This window comes from Podarcis pityusensis, assembly GCF_964106645.2.
Source record: "Podarcis pityusensis genome assembly, chromosome: Z".
NCBI lineage: Eukaryota > Metazoa > Chordata > Lepidosauria > Squamata > Lacertidae > Podarcis > Podarcis pityusensis.
This window is the reverse complement of record NC_138044.1, coordinates 17,315,652-17,333,467: the sequence shown is the minus strand read 5'-3', so window position 1 is coordinate 17,333,467 and position 17,816 is coordinate 17,315,652. Positions and strand designations below refer to the sequence as shown.

The 17,816-nt window shown below is 45.9% G+C and overlaps 1 protein-coding gene across 3 annotated transcripts in view; it reads left to right on the top strand.

The window, feature by feature from the left end:
- The window catches only part of FAM163B (family with sequence similarity 163 member B), a 47,881-nt gene that overhangs the window by 13,955 nt on the left and 16,110 nt on the right, over positions 1 to 17,816 (top strand). The window lies entirely within an intron of this gene.

Here is a 17,816-nt window from a genome sequence, read left to right as displayed (position 1 = left end):
GTGAGTTCCAGCACCTCTTTTTTTAAGAAAAATATCACTGCCCAACTCCTTCAGCTGTTCCTCATAAGGCTTGGTTTCCAGTCCCTTAATCATCTTGGTCACCCTCCTCTGCAAACCATCCAGCTTATTGATATCCTTCTTAAATTCCAGTGCCCAGAATGGAACACAGAACTCCAGGTAGAGCCTGACCTAGGTAGAATAGGTTGACAATATTTTTTTCTGTTGATGCGGACACTACACTTCTGCTGGTGCAGCCTAGAAATGCATTAGCTGCTGCTGCTGCTGCTGCTGTTCTTCTTCTTCTTCTTCTTCTTCTTCTTCTTCTTCTTCTTCTTCTTCTTCTTCTTCTTCTTCTTCTTCTCCTCCTCCTCCTCCTCCTCCTCCTCCTCCTCCTCCTCCTCCTTCTTGCTGCTGCTGCTGCTGCATCAGACTGTTGACTTATATGAAGCCTGTGATCTATTAAGAAACCCTAGATCCTTTTCACATGTAGCTCTATCAAACTTGGGGCAGAGGTCATTTTAGTGGCATGACTGGTGCAGTTGCCCTGGGTGCTTCATTGCAGGGAGAGCCAAAACAATGCTGTAGAATGGAGCACGAGAGGTGGTGAGCACCAAATTTTAGCACTGCACAGAGCAGCACGGAAATTTGAGAGCCAAAAGTCTGCCACTGCTAGGGTCCCCCATCCAATGTTTGTGCATCTATTTCAATACAAAACCATCACATTTGCACTTCTCAAACCAGCATGCAAACTGAACATGCAAGCTGTCCTTCAAAATCTTCACTTCTCTCACTCGTGATGCAGGTTACCAGCCAGAAAATGCAGACAAAGGTGGCTGTGTACAAAGGTACCCGTTCATAGTGCAAAGAAGTAATTTTTCTCAATCCAGAATCATTCATGCTCATCCTTAGCATGCTGCTTTCAGTCTAGATAGAGTCTCGATCGTGCCATCCACAAGGGTTGGTGTGGTTCCTTTGTATACATTTGAAAACCCTCCCCTTTATTTGGTTAGCCATGTCTTTCACTCCCTGCATATATGCTCCAGGTGAATGCAGTAGGAAGTGTTGATTGCCACTCTGGGGGGACACCCACCCACAATGTCATGGGGCAGGTTTGGACATGCCCCCCCCCCCCACTGCTGGGACCACCTCCATCCATTTTCAAATGAACACACTGTAAAGTAGTGCTGAATCAACCTGCACTGACCTTTTTATATTTTGGGAATGAAAGTAGTTGATGAAAAGGTGTTTTTCAGTGGCGTAAAATCTGCAACAGGCCCAGATTGTGTGTGGACTAAGTGGGAAAAGCCCTGAGTTCAGTGTGCATTAAATGTTATTTAAAGATAATGTTGTGAAGTATGCAGCCCATGTGTTTATTGTGGAGAAATAACATATGGAAATGCATTTTGTTGGAGAAAACTGCTTTCAAAGCTGTGTTGTTAGGCAAAATTGTGTATGGTAATGCATATTGCTATGACTGTAAGTTCATTTCAACTGAATTTTTAAATTGTAGTTAGTGAAGGGAAGGTAATAATAATAATAATAATAATAATAATAATAATATGCACTGAAATATCTCAGAATTTTCATGTGGACTTAAAAAACAAAACAAAAACCACTTTCACAAACTGATGCAGAGACTGGGGAAATGAAAAGCTGAAAGTGGTAGATGCAACCATTCCAGGTTGAGGAATGGCATGATCAGAGTTCAATGACACATTTTGGCCCAGCAAAAACACTCAAGGGTGTGAAACGGGGCCTGTGTTGGGTGTGGCTTAAGGAGAGTTCTGAGGGCCAGGCAGAGATCTCTGGTTCACATCCAGGTTCTCCCTCAAGATTTGAGAGCCGGTGTGGTTTAGGCTAGGAGCTGAGAGACTGGGGTTCAAATCCCCCCAACTCAGCCATGAAGCTCACAAGGTGACTGGGCTGGTCACTGCATCTCAGCCTAACCTACCTCACAAATTTGTTGTGAAGTTAATAGGGAGATGATGGGGAGGAGATCTACACATGTTACATTGAGCTCTTTGGAGGAAAAGGTTGGCTCTAGATGCCACACGTTACACATTAGAGATTCTCCATCTCTGTGCCACGGGATGCAGGTGGCGCTGTGGGTTAAACCACAGAGCCTAGGACTTGCCGATCAGAAGGTCGGTGGTTCGAATCCCCGTAAAGTGGTGAGCTCCTGTTGCTCGGTCCCTGCTCCTGCCAACCTAGCAGTTCAAAAGCACGTCAAAGTGCAAGTAGATAAATAGGTACCACTCCGGCGGGAAGGTAAATGGCATTTCCGTGTGCTGCTCTGGTTCGCCAGAAGTGGCTTAGTCATGCTAGCCACATGACCCGGAAGCTGTACGCCAGCTCCCTCGGCCAGTAAAGCGAGATGAGCGCCACAACCCCAGAGTCGGTCACGGCTGGACCTAATGGTCAGGGGTCCCTTTACCTTTACTTATCCCTGTCCCTTTACTTATCTCAAGTGCTAGCTCTTGAGGTGTTTGTTCGTGTGGTGACCTAGCCTGACCTCTGGCCCTGACTTTCTGATCAGCCCTGGCAACTAGCCTCAGGTTTCCTACTCCTGAGTCATCTCCATCTGCTCCCCACAGCTTGTCCATGACACAACCAGGCCAATGCCAGGTCTGATTGCATTTAACAATGGAGTCAATCGTGTGCTGTGCATTGTGTGCTGCGTAGAGCCTCTGTTGGCTTTAGCTGCTTCCAGTTGTGAGCAACAGCTGTGAAAAAGGAAAGATCCATGCTACAGAACGCAGCACATGGGCTTTCTCCATGGGATGGAGTCTTTCCTGCCAACACCCAAGAGAGTCGTCTGTAGGGAAGGAGGCAGTCTTTCAGATATTTGAGCCTGAGCCAGTTAGGGCTTTAAATACATGAGCACCTTGAATCAGACCCAGATATGAACTGGCAACCAGCGCACCTTTTTTTTTTTTGGAAACGAGTTATATGATATATAACGTTGCACCATACTTCTCTAACCCTCCCCTCACCCAGAAATAGCTGGGGAGGGGACAAGATGGAGCTTTGAAATTGAAAGGCAGAATATGGTCCTGGAAATAGTGCGCCAGCTCTATAGTGCGCCAGTACTTAACTATGCTTGATGTTGTAATGCAGCACCCCTTTGCGCTTCCTCCCACGAGCACCTTTCCTTTGAATGATGGTGGAGCAGCTGAGCCAGGATTTGAACCTGAAATGTAAAATAGGGTTCTGAATCTATCTGCTACATTTCGTTCCATTGCCTGTGGTTCAAGGGAGCTAGTGAAGGTAAAGGTAAAGGGACCCCTGACCATTAGGTCCAGTCGTGACCAACTCTGGGGTTGCGGCGCTCATCTCGCTTTATTGGCCGAGGGAGCCGGCGTACAGCTTCCGGGTCATGTGGCCAGCATGACTAAGCCGCTTTTGGCGAACCAGAGCAGCGCACGGAAACGCCATTTCCCTACCCACCGGAGTGGTACCTATTCATCTACTTGCACTTTGACGTGCTTTTGAACTGCTAGGTTGGCAGGAGCAGGGACCGAGCAACGGGAGCTCACCCCGTCATGGGGATTCGAACTGCCGACCTTCTGATCGGCAAGTCCTAGGCTCAGTGGTTTAACCTACAGCAAACAGGCAGTAACGGCCAATTAAACCAAAGATCTCTTGGAGAAGTCTTGCCTCTTCTTTCTCTTCTCACCTTGTGGGGTGGGGAGAGAGAGAGAGAAAGAAAGAAGTGGGATAATTGTGAGAGCTTCTGGATATGCCTGCAGGTTTCCAAACAAACGTCTCCCTGCTTCCCTTCTGTTTTGTTCAGAATACTTCAGTCAAATTAGCTCAGTTGGGGAAGAGGGAATCATTACTGTTATCATCCTCCCGAAAACCCATCTCACTTGCCATTACACAGGTTGAGTAGGGACCTCTCTCTCTCTCAAAACAGCTTCAAGCTGTATCTATGGAAACCACCTGCAGTTTTTTGGGTGTGGGAATCGCTTCACATGAAATAACTGCACTAGAAAAAGCGGGGGGGGGGGGGAGAGTTGCTGTTGCACTTGGGTCCTGCTTGCAGACCTCCCGTCAGGGCGTCTGGCTGGCCATTATGAGGACAGGAGGCTGGACTGGATGGACCCCCTTTTGCCTGATCCAACAAGGTTCTCCTCATGTTCTACTTCCGCTGCCAGAGGCAATATGCCTCTAAAGACCAGCTCCTGGGAATCATAGGAAGGGAGATTCTCTTTTGCTCAGGTTCTGCTTGCGGGCCTTTCACAGGCATCTGATCCAGCAGGGCTCTTCTTATAGAGTCTATTTCCATATCAGAACCTCCATGGCCAGGAACAGTCTACCTCTGAATCCCAGATAATGAGGAACAACAACTGGAGAGTATTATTGCACTCAGGTCCTGCTTGTGTGCTTCCCTCTGCTTGGCCACTGTGAGGACAGGATGCTGGACTAGATGGGCCCCTTTGGCCTGATCCAGCAACCAGGCTACGTCTTTTGTATTCTTTTTTTTGGGGGGGGGGGACGCACACAAAAGCCAGGAGCAAAACCTTAGCAGGGGAATAATTTGATGTTCTTAAAAGCTTTAAGTCTTCCCTCAAAACTTTAAAACAACAACAGAAGGAGCGACTATTATTTGTGGAGTGGCAGGAGGTGTCGAGAGAAAAAGGAATAAACCTACACTGGGTCAGTGGTTCTCAAGCTTTTTTCCTCTGGGGCATGTTTTCAGAATAAAAACTTGCTCGTGCCACACTGATAAGACATACACTGGAAAACAAAAAGAAACATCTCCTAGCAGTGCTTGATTTATAACATAGAACACAAGTACTTTGTAGTATGATCATGGGAATAGAGAAAATATAAAACAATGCAGCTACATAAGAACATGAATCATTCCTAAAATACAATTATAAACAACCCTTAAGTATGTATACAGATTCAGTGAGAGGTGTGAGCTTGCTTTTGCCGGGTAATCTCATTTATATTGGGTCTAATTTGAAACAAACGAACTCTCATTTCCTCATCAACACAAATAAGCTTTTCTCTTTTCTGATCTTTCATATTTGTCAGAGTTCAAAGTCCACAGTGCTCTTGAAAAGAGACATGAATGCTGTTTCTGGATATATATATATATATATATATATATATATACACACACACACACACACACAGTTAAATCCAGTCAAATGCGACTATGGGGTTGTGGCGCTCAGCTTTCCGGGTCATGTGGCCAGCATGACTAAACCGCTTTTGGCACAATGGGACACTGTGAAGGAAGCCAGAGTTCACGGAAATATCAGTTACCTTTCTGCTGCAGTGGTACCTATTTATCTACTTGTGTTGGTATGCTTTCATACTGCTAGGTTCTTGCTCCAACCCACTTTCCCCTTTGGCCTCACTCACTGGCATATGGAAGCTTGTCTGGAAGAGAATGCAGCCCTTAGGGTGAAAACATCACCTGACCACATTATGCCTTTAGGACTGTATCCAACTATGTTCTACTCCAAGTATACCCATAGAAAAGCATACCCCCCAAGTGATTTTCCAGGGACAGCCCCAGAATTATGAAAGCCATCCGGACTTCTGTCGCTATTTCCCCTGCCAGTGCCACTGAGCTCAGGGAGGAAGAGCTGGCACTTGTCCCAAGCAACGATGGTGGCAGCAGCGGTGGCAGCTGCAAGGGAGCATCTTGTTGACACTCCATGGCCTCTCCATGGCTGCCACTGCGGGCAAGGAGAAGGAGAGGCTGCTACCACCAAGACTCAGCCCTGAGTGACACACCAGCTCTGAGGTGCAGGGAAAGGGCAGAGCCACCCTGGGTGGGGAAAAACAGGGAGTGGAGCGGAGGACAAGGAATATAGATAGATATAGATAGATGATATAGATAGACAGATGATAGATTGATAGATGATAGATAGATATAGATATAAATGATAGATAGATAGATGATAGATAGACAGACAGACAGATAGATATAGATAGACATTTGTGTGTCCATGTCTAATTTTCCCCCATTCTAAAATCTATTTATTTGTGTGTGTTTTTCTTTTTGTAAATCTACCAAAGAATAAAATAAAATCAGGATTGAGGGGTTTTCGCAGGACGCTGGAGGGCATGTGTGCTGTGTTGCTGTTGTGTTGATGGCACTCTTTAGGGGGTAGGGGTGTGTGCATGGGTGTGCAAAAACTGGGTGTCCAGGAGGGTGAATTGAGGGTGGGGAGTAAGAAATGTCCCTGTTTTCATCTGAGGAATGTTGCAGTCTTAGAGCCATGCCCATAATTTTCAACAGGTCTTGCTCTCCATAGCACTGGACTCTAATTCTTAAGTTTAAGCTTTTCTTGTTGGACAGCATATACGTATTTTAAGGACATAAACGAGTGTACTGCACCCACGTTATGTTTTTCCTGCAGACTCTCAAAACGTAGGTGTCTCTCTCCCCCCCCCCTTCCTGCTTGACTCTTCATGCCGTTCCACCCCCTCCCCTCTTCCTCTCCCCTTTGTTCCTCTCTCCCAGTGTACTTTGAATAATTAAGGTTTTATGCGCTCCCTGCCTGCTCTCCTGCAGATTACATTGTGAGGGAGCCCCAGCAGACAGCTGAATTGCTCTCTCCCCATGTTGCCTAGATGCGAAAATGGAGAATTGCAAAATAAAAAATAATGCAAGTTACCATTAAATCTCATTAGTTCTGCATTTTCTGCCTCCTTGGAGGGGGCGGAGCTTTGGGTGTTCCATACATTTCTTTTGTGATATTCTGCAGGGCTAGCAGGACCAGGTACCTATTAGCAGGGCCGAATAGGATTAATCTGAGGAATGTGAATCCTTTTCACCTCCATATTTTCTTTCACATTTTTAGCTACAATCGCTGTAGCTTATCTGTTGCTGGAAATGCAGCATCTTTGGATGCTAATGTCTATAGCGATTTTAATATTAATTCCAGGAGTGATTAAACAGTGCTTTCTTTCCCCCTCTCTGGTTTCTTTTTTTTTTTGGGGGGGGGGGAGAGAATATATTCCACCCCCTCTCCACCATCCAAATACAACCAGGCCTATCTTTATTTTAAAGAGCATAGGCAGATTATGCATGCGGTGTGGATTAACGCCTGAAATATGGAAATAATTCCCTGATACTTATGCAATGGATGATTGTTTGGATTGCCAGGGGTGGGGGAGGAGAGAAAGGAATTAAATTCCTCAGCTAGAGTTTTAATACCCCACCTCGGTGCTAAAAAATTCAGCGTTTATATTGCAGCAGTATGGGCAGAAGCTTGATGATGCCAGTTTGGAACCTGTGAGTTCCCAAAAGGAGGGTGGTGAATTCAAGAGTCCAGTGGATATCCCAGGCTCCTCCCATAATGCACCAGGATCTGTCTTAGCTCTGCACCAAATTGCCAGTCCTGTGCAGGTGCCATTCTTTGGAAATCAAAAGTGAGCTTACTGGGGTCCTCTGCTCGCTCTCTCTCTCTCTCTCTCTCTCTCTCTCTGTGTGTGTGTTTTTGAGGGAAGGTTTGTATTTGCAAGCCTCAGCTCCTGCTCTTAAGCCAGGTTTGCCAAATATCTGACACCACCAGCTCTAAAGAGAAGCCCATCTGTGGGTTCAATAACCACCCAAAAGGGTGTTTGATGATGATGATTAGGTCCCAGGTAAGCCATAGTGCTTGGCTGTGTGGCTCTGAGCTCAATCTGATAGGTTATAAATTGTGTGGGTGGCTGGAGTATTGTAGAGTTGGAAGGGGGGCTGCAAGGGTCATCTAGTCTACCCCCCCTGTAATGCAGGAATCACAGCAAAAGAATCCATGACAGATGGCCATCCAACCTCTGTTTAAAAACCTCCAGTGAAGGAGAGTCCACCACCTTCTGAGGTAGTTTTTCCTCTGTCAAACAACTCTTACTGGCTGGAAAATATTTTTCTAGAAAAAGAGGTGCCAAAGCTCACCATGAATTCACCTTGTTCTCTTAGAATGGCACTCTGTTGCACTCAGATCCTGCTTGTGAGTTTCCCGTGACCATCCGGTGGGCCACTGTGAAAAGAGGATGCTGGACTAGATAGCGCACTGTCATGATCCAGCAGGGATGTTCTTGGGAGCTGCACGATATACTAAAGTCCACATTCTATTGCAACCTTTCTGGAGAAGTGAATTTATGCTGGTCTCCATTGTTCCTGGGGTTGCGCTCTGGTAATTGCAGGCGAGGTCATTTTGGGTTGAGCCCAATCACTGGACAAAGGGGCCACATACAACACAGTGGGTCTGGTGGAGAGCCTAACAATACCAGGAGCCATATTGAGCCATGTGGCCCAGGCAGCAGATTGTGTTCACCCATCTGCTCCTGACAGAGCTGCTGACTCCATAACTAGCCACCAACTGTGGCTACTTCTGGTGGTGGCCACTGGACCCTATATCATTTGTAGCCTTGTTCTGCTGCTGCTGCTGCTGCTGCTTCAATGTCTTCTGGGATAAGGGCCTCTAGTTTCCTATTGGATTTTCAAGCCGATCACAATGGATTACAGGTGGTGTCACAGTTCTACACTGCCAACTGGATTTTGGCAGCGTATGGGAATCCTACAGCCAATTCAGAGCAAGGGCAGTGCTCAGCTCGTTCAGTGCCGCCCTCACTCTGCATGGACAAACACTTAGCTGCCTTGTTTTGGGTGAGTCTTTGAAAGGTGCATCAAGGGTTGTATCAAAGGTTAGTCAGAGTAGACCCTTTGAAAGTAATGGGCAGGACAATATTTAGGTGTGTTACTATCAATGGGTGTACTCTTAAGTAGTGCTTAGCTAGATACACTCCAAAGTTATTTGTACTGCTGCTGAGCTTTTTAACACAAGAGCATCACTACCTTCTTCTTTTTGTTTAATCCGAATGGGCGAAGAGGACTTTCAGTTCCGATTGTTCAGTGAAACTCCCATGTACAGGAGCAGTCTACCTCTGAGTATATTATGCTAAGGGCACATGTTAAGAGGTGGCCATCTCGGATATCTCATGCTCACCATCTTCCAGGAGCATCTGTTAGTTGCTGCTGCTGGACAAGTGGAACCTTTTGCCCAAATCCTGATTGCATGAGCTGGCAGCCCAGTGGTGCTTTTCTGCCCTGCGGGCAGGATTTGTTGATGGGCATCAGAGCTTTACATAAAGCACTTTATCCTTGTGAAGAACTGGGCTCAATGCTTTGGGATCTGGCAGCAGCCCCATCTGTTGGCTCCCTTATTGCAAGATCCCCAGCCAGAAGACTTACTGCATTGATCTAAGCAGCCTTGCTTCTTTCTCCATTGACTGGGTAGGATTACAAGGAACTGGGTGGAAAGAGACAAACCTTTTTGGCTCCAAATTATTTTCCTGGGTTATTTTGGCTGATTTGCTGCTTTCTTGATATTTGGCACAGAAAGCAATGATAGGATTATTTCTGTGTCTCCTTAGCTGTGGGGCATAGACCTTGGAGTGGTGGAAAACACGTTTTTGTTTTCTCTTTAGCTTATTTTTGTAATTAAAAAGAAAGAAAGATGAGATTGATTTCAAGTTTGGACTGTGATTAGAGGTGAACAAATCTGTCAATTTCAGTTTCTTTCGGTTCCTCATTTTTCTAATATTAAATTTTGGGCTCTGAATTTTCACATCAAGTTTGCTATTATATTTTTATTTTTATTATAAAAAACCTCTCCTTGATGAAATTTAATTTAGGGCCCCCCACCCCTGCATGCCTAGTTGTGTGCAATTTTGCCTAATATAGGCATATTTGGCAATGCAGTTTTCACTAATGTACAGTGGTACCTCGGGTTAAGAACTTAATTCGTTCTGGAGGTCCATTCTTAACCTGAAACTGTTCTTAACCTGAAGTACCACTTTAGCTAATGGGGCCTCCTGCTGCTGAGAGCATTTCTGTTCTCATCCTGAAGCAAAGTTCTTAACCTGAAGCAAAGGTATTATTTCTGGGTTAGCGGAGTCTGTAACCTGAAGCGTCTGTAACCTGAAGCGTATGTAACCCGAGGTACCACTGTAATGCATTTTTGTATGATTTTTTTTCTCCAATGAATGCTCCTTTGAATTTCTTTTTTGTTTGTTTGCATATACTTATTTATAATAAAACATTACAAAGTATAATAACAGATGCAAAATAAATAGGAACAAATAAATAGGAACAAATTTCCATACCAAAATTGAGCCAAATAATATATGCACACAAGGTTCCAACTAACACACACTTTGCCCCAGTATACACATTTTTTTGTTACTAAAGCTAAAGAACACCATTGCAAAATTCAGAGAAGCACAGGTTTTGAAGGCTGTGTTTCAGTTCTCGGATGGCTTCGGAAAGTGCAAATAAGGTAGATTCACCTTTAAATGTGAACTGAATCAAATTCCTCACCACCTCACATATGTCCTCCACAGGAGTGGCTGAAAATTCATTGCAAAAAAGAGTTTTTTCTTCTGCGATTTAATGTGGGAAAAGGTCATGGCTGTGGGTTGCATTTCTCCCTGCCTCCTCCAGGGGGTGCTCTTTCCAAGCTTCATGAGCCTTCTGCTGATGCCTTCAGGATGCTCTCTGGTGCAGCTGAGCATTTTGCTTTCCAAAGAAAATCAGTGCTGCCCCAGAGAATGCAAATTGGATATCGGGCATCATATACCAGGTAAAGAACAGCCTTGGTTGTGAATGTGGCCATTATTGTACTGTTGTGCAATGGAGAAGGGCCATAGCTCAGTGCCAGAGCATCTTCTGTGCATGCAGGAGGTCCTAGCTTCAGTCCTCAATGTCATCTCCAGGTTGGGCTGGGAGAGACTCCCGCCTGAAACTTTGGAGAGCCACTGCCAGTCAGTTTAGTGCATACTGAGCTAGACAGACCAAGGGTCTGACTCAGCATTACGCAACTTTCCATGTTCCTATTTAATTCCGGCCATGCTCATTTATTCAGAACCATGAGGACCGGAATCTTGTGTCTTCTTTTAGAGGAAAGGCTGCAGCTTAATGTTGGAGCATCTGCTTTGGATGCAGGAGGTCCTGGCTTCAGCCCCTGGTGGCATCTCCTGGCAGGACTGGGAATGCCCCCTGCCTGAAACCATGGATACCTGCTGCTCCCAATCCCTGTAGACAATACCATGCAAGATGGGCCAACGGTCCTACTCAATATAAGGCAGCTTCCCATGTTGCAGCAAATAAGAAATGCAGTTTTTATTGGATCCCACACAAGTGGGTGTTTGGATTTACCGGTAATTGGCAGGTCAGTTAAGCGGGACTGATTAAGGAGAGGACTCTTGAACTGATAAGCTGCTGTGCTAACTTATCACAGCATCTAGGTGGAGAGAGGGGTCAACCTTCACCCACATGCAAAGGCACGAAAGAACATAAGTTGGCTGAGACATAAATATCATTGAATGCACTTATAAAACATTCATAAGTGGGTTCGCTTGGCAGCCCCACTGCTCAAAGAGCATGCCACTTGGAAGCCACAAAGCACTGGGCTGTTATAATCTGGGTGGATGGCTGATTGCTGACAGTGTCAGGGTTGACTGGCAATTGCTATCAGACTTGCACTGAGTGGCAAAAGTGGTTGCTTTGCAAGCTCCTCTATGTGGTGTGGCAAAGCAGTTACTGCTCATACTTCTTTGCACTGTGACAAAGTGCCTAATTTGCATGCTTATTTGGAGCGGGTTGAAGGTTAGACCAGGACCTGGGAGACCAGGTTCAAAGATGAACTCATTTGTGAAAGCTCACGGGGTGACCTTGGGAGACCTTGTGGTCTCTCAGCCTAACCTACCTCACAGGGCTGTTGTCAGGATAAAATGAGTAGAAGAAGAACCATGTAGCTATGCTTTGCTTCCATGGCTGGAGGTAGTAATGCTTGCTGGAAAGGGCAGAGTGCTGCTCTTGAGCTTGGATCCTACTTGCAGGTTTCCCTTCAGGGTATCTGGGTAGCCACTGTGAGAACAGGATGCTGGCCTGGGCCATTGGTCTGATCCAGCAAGGTTCTTCTTATGTTCATGTATGCCCTCTTGAGCTAAATGGAGGAAAAGTGGGGTGTATAAATAAAAAAAAAAAAAATTTACACACACATGCACATATGGTCAAGGAGGATTTCCACTACTTCTGTGTGGCTGTGTGCTCAGAATGAACACCTGTGCAGTGCCAGTAGATCTTGCATTGACAGAGGATGGACAACAGGGGGCAGACTTTGCCTCCACGCTCTGCTTCCCAGGGGCATCTACCTTGCCCATTTGGGGAAAGCAGACAGACTTCAGCTTCAGTCTGACCCAAATGCAAGACAGTTCTTAAATTCTGTCTACTTCTTAATCTCTAAGGAGACTTTTCCAGGAAACCCAGACCATGGCAGGAAGCCTTTTGGAAATTTTGTTGATGGACCTATTGTAGTTTATTTGGGTTGCTGTGGGTTTAAATCAACAATTCTTCCTAACTTTTCCAATTGTGAAGAAAGGGAGGAGGGGACCCACAGAATCCCCCAAATCTGTTTTCTGTTACTTATTGGATAGCTGCCCCAAGAGGTTTTTTCTTTTTCTTTTTGGACAGGAGATCCAAAACGCCTTCTACACTACTAGGAGCTCTCTCTAGACCCTCTTGCAACTCATTTGATGCCCAGACCCAACTGAGCCCATCCTCAGCATTTGCAAACTTTGATGGCCAACCCTCTCTGATTTGTTAGGAATAGACCAGCTGTTTGTTTATTCTTCCTCTCTGCCTTGTAAATAGACAAATGATCACAGTTCACAGATTTGCCAAAAAGTGGTGGTGGTGGTCGGGGAGAAGGAACGGAATTAGGGTTTTCCAAATTGGCATGCTCAGTCTCCATGCTGTTAAGCAGATTACCTGTGTATGCAGGTGTAAAAGAAGCCCCTGGCTCAGCAGGTCCTCCCACATCGGGAGCTGTCATTGTTCGTCCCTTGATAGGTGGAGACGTTATAGGCACCATGGTCGTTTTAGCCAGTATGGTGCCACTAGGATACCTCTTCTTGCAAGTGTTGCACTCAGTGCACTACTTGCATTAGGAGGTTGAATGGTGGGCAGAGAGGTGTAGAGGAGGCTTGGTGGCCATGCCATCGTCAGGGCATCTGAGACATGAAACATGAAACGTTCCACTTGTATGTTGACGCTTGAGGTCCATGACAGGGTTTCTGATGTGGTGGGTGATTTGTTGAAAGACTTCTGGGTGGAGTTTCCATTCAGGGTCCAACATGACTGGAGGTTTTTTTTTTAAAAGGTAGGATGGACAACTGCCATGGATGCTTTAGTTGAGAGTCCTGCATTGCAGGGGGTTGGACTAGATGACTCTCGGGGTCCCTTCCAACTCTACAGTTCTACAATTCTATGACTGTGGTTTGGCCGAGCCAATCTGCTGCCGCATTCTGCAACCCAGCTACATGTTCTGCTCTCAGGGAGAAGAGATTGAATCCTGACCAAATCAGAAGGTCTTTTGCCTCTCTCATGAGGCTTTTGGAATAAATAGCCCTGGTGGTTCAAATAGGCTTTGGCAGAAAAGTTGATTCAGATCAGGAATGTGCTCTTCGGATACTTGGAGCACAATCCGTCAGGGCGAGTCTGACTGCCTGTAGTTCTAACCAGTTTATGCTAATCTGGCCTTGGTGGGAGACCATACTCACTACATGGAAGTCCAGGTGTGCCCTTCACCACAGTAGGCTTGCATGCGTTGTGATCCCCATGTGCTTTGGCACCTCTAGGCTCACACCAGTGGAGAGTTGGTCCAGGTGCAGCCATCATTTCAACTCGGTCTGGAGGTTCCCCTGTATGAGGATTATCTGGTGTCCTGAGGCCATGATCAGGTCCTGGAAGGGGAGCAGTACCTGAAGTAATGGGCACTTGTGAAACTTGGACCGGTTCACTAGGCAATGCATGGTACTATGAGCCCTCGTAGCCTCACCAATTTCATGACGTCTCTGTCTTTGGCACTGTGTATCTTTTGAGTCAGTGAGCGAATTTTGACTATGCACTCCCCTTTAAGCCTCATCTTGAAGTTCTGAGAGTCTACCTGTAATCTTAGGTGAGTTATTGTTTGTTATGGGATCAGAGAACTTTTACGCCAATTCATAACAAATCTGAGCCATTGGAAATAATTGAGATTTGTCCAGATGTCCTTCTTGCACTGGTTCCTTGATGGTGCTCAGATCAGGATACTGTCCAAGTAAGAGTGCAGGTGGATTTCCAAGGTTTGCAAATATACTATCAGAGTCACCAGGACCTTGATAAAAATTAATGGAGCCACTGAGAAGCCAAAAGCGGTGTTTTGTTGACTATAGCAGAACTGAACGTACCATCTGTGACACTTGTTGATTGGTATGTGGAGATATGCCTCTGACAGACATATGGAGGCTAGCCAATCGTTCTTCTCCACCACTTCTGCTGTTGACCTCAGGGTTCTCAGTTTGAATTGCTGGTAAAATAGTCTCTGATTCAGCCACTTCAAGTCTAGCATCACCCGTGTGTCATCAGTCTTCTTCGTGACCAAGAAGACCATTGAATACACTCTGTGCTCCCCCACCCTCCCGTTTTGATACTGGCTCTATAGCTCAAATTGCCAGAAGTTGGTCAAGGCTGTACAGTCCACTTGGTGTTTCTCCTGTTTCCAGGAACGTGGGTGTGGTGGCAATAAATTTTGCTCTTGGTTGCTTGGAAACTCCAACCAATACCCAGAGGAAACTGTGCTGATCACCCACATGGTCAATGATGTTTTGTGCCATTCTTGAGGAAGGTGGAGACATCTGCCCTCTATTGGTCCCTGTGGAATTGTGTCATGCTGCAAGACCATCCTTCTTAGGGGCCTTCTGGAATTTGGGGTTGGAGTTGAATTCCCCCAGATGATTACTTCCGGCTATATCCCGATGCCTTGTCTGTCCTGTCCCATCAGGGCTTGCATCCCATGTGATTCAGTGCCTATTGTATGAGTGAAATGAACAAAAAGGCACTTGATGCCTGCTCTTCACCTATTCCAGCTTGTTAGGAAGAGTTTTCTGTTTATCTCTGGTCTTGATCAAGACCATTGCCAGGGGTTCTTCAAACAGCTTCCATCCTCCAAAGTGGCCCTGTGGGGCGATATCAACATCCCAGCTATGCAGCCAGAAACAGAGGGTTTGGGTGAGTAGCACTTACCCTTCTATGGTTGTCCCTTGCACTGCTGTGTCCCTCGTGCTGGGAGTCTCTGTCTTTTCTGAGAACACCCCTCTGGGAAGTGACGATGCCCTGTTTGTGGGCATAGTGCAAAGCTGCAGCTGTGGCAGAGGTGGGTGTGGAAAATGCTTGCCTGGGTGTTTCCTTTCCATAGGGCTTGGAGGGCACAACGGTCTCTTGACAGGTGAGTGCACTCCAGGCTCGCCCCACCTGTTTTCTTGAGGCTTCATGGTCCTTCTGTGGCAAAAAGGGCGCTGCTGCAGTCCCCTCCACACCTGGAGAAGGATGGGGGTGCTGCTGGTCTGCTTGTTTTGGCAAGAAATCACACTGATCACAGGTAGGCATGATCAGCTTTGCTCTCCTGCCATGCTTTTGTTTTTCTCCTCACCTGTAGAGCATGAAAAGGCCCATTGCTGCCTCTGTGTGCCTACTAATCCCTCCCCTGCTGTGGCCAGTGCTAATCCCCCCATTCCCGGTTAAGGAAGGCTGAGGGTGGGAAGAAAAGAGGGAAGCAGTTGAAGCTGAGTTGGAGAAGTATAAAAGCAAAATGAAGGTAAAGTGAAAAAGGATCTAAAGCTGAGCTCTGTGTAGCTCATAGAGTACACCCAGGGCCTGTCCTGGGAGAGTGGGGTGGCCCCTCCCACAAGGAGGATCTTCAAGAACCCTGCCTGTTCCACTGGATGGGATGGGAGGATGGGAGGAGCCATCCCACTCTCAGGAATGCCCTCCAGGAACCTTTGGGGAATAACTAACAATTTTATCAAGCCAATCAGAAAACACCCTTCTGACCCCACCCAGAAAATTTAGGGGCTTCTATTTACACTGTTCCTGCCAACCTAGCAGTTTGAATGCATGTCAAAGTGAAAGTAGATAAACAGGTACCGCGGCTTAGTCATGCTGGCCACATGACCCGGAAGCTGTACGCCGGCTCCCTCGGCCAATAAAGCAAGATGAGCACTGCAACCCCAGAGTCGTCCACGACTGTACTTAACGGTCAGGGGTCCCTTTACCTTTACCTATTTACACTGTACATTAAAAGCACATGGCTCTTTCTCCCCCCTTTTCCCAAAAAGAAATACTTGGAGCTGTAGTTTATACTTAACAGGCTGTGGTTCCCAGAATAATAATAATAATAATAATAATAATAATAATACAGTTCCCAGGATTCTTTAAATGTGTGGTGTGGATGTTTTCAACACTTTAATGATTTTATTCCGAGGTGTTAGGTTTTTATAAATAAAAATGTGACCTTAGTCTGTTTCCTGAACTTTTCAGGATTGAACTCTATGGGTAGTCATGCTCTGAATGGACCCATTAAAATTGCTAAAATAATAATAATATACCACTTTTGACACCTCCTAAACAAAAGCAAAATCACAGGAACAAAACAAATAATGAAAATGCATCTATCTGCAATTAAACATGTAGAAAAGCAACCACATTAAAATGCTGACGGTTAAAATATAAGGGAGCCCGTTAGAATAGCATTGAAGGAACTCTTAATGCAAGAGATACACTTAAGTAACTGGAGCCTGTCAGTTTCAACAGGTCTACTCTGAGGAGTTGCTTTATTGGCTCTCGCCCTGAGACCTGGCAGTCTGACCAGGTATATTTATTACTAAATAGATGGCGATTCCCAAAGCCTGCAGAGCATGGAATTAGGAGCAAATGTGGGAGGAGGGGTGGGGGGAGGAAAAAGGAAAAGTCTAGACAGGAACTGTTCTGCTTTTGGGCTTCCATGTGCTGAATGGTTTGTGTTCTTAATTTTTCTCTCTCTCTCATGCCCTGGAGAGTTTCAAGCTAGGCATATATATATATATATATATATATATATATATATATGCATGTGCAATAAATATGTTGCTAAAATCCTTCCCTCCACACACCTTTCTTTCTCTCAATCCCCACACTTAAAACTCTGCAAGAGTCCTGAGACATGCTTAACTGTTTTATTCCCTTATCTTGAGAGGGAGGTTAATCAGAAAAGGAGTTGATTATATTTTCTATCATTCGGGCTGTGAAAACACTTCCCCTCCTCCCCAGCTCAAACCTACATTAACACAGAGCTCTGTGTGATGCAGAAGCTTGTAGAGAAAAACTTCCTTGCTGGATCAGGTCCCATCTAGTCTGGCTGCTGGCATCCAGTTCCCTACAACAGGCACGTCCAACAGGTAGATCGTTATCTACCAGGTAGATCACTGGATGTCTGTGGTAGATCACTGGCTCCCCCCAAAGAAGCTCAACAAGTTTGGCTCCCCTAAAAAAAGCTCATTGTTTTTGCCCTGCACCCCTAAAAATGTGGCTTTCCCCCTCCCTAAAAAAAGTTCAACAACTTTGTCCTGAACCCCTAAAAAGAGGGTAGCTCACTGCCAGTTTTTAACTCTGTGAGTAGTCTCTTGGGAGTTGGCCACCCCTGCCCTACAATATCCAGACAGAAGCCCAAAATACAGAAAGCTGCGTAATACTGAACCAAACCTTTGTTCCATCTGTTTCAGTGTTGTCCACACTGACTGGCAGCAGCTCTCCAGACTTTCCGGCAGGGTTTCTGGTAGACTTACCTAGAGCTGCTTGCTGGGGATTGAAACTGGACCTTCTGCATGCCAAGCAGCTGCTCTCTTGCGATGCCACAGTCTTCCCCTTAAAAACACTACATTGGAGTGAGGGGCGCTCTTGGGATTTTAACAGTATCACTGGGTTGTTTTGTTTCTGGAGCTGTGGC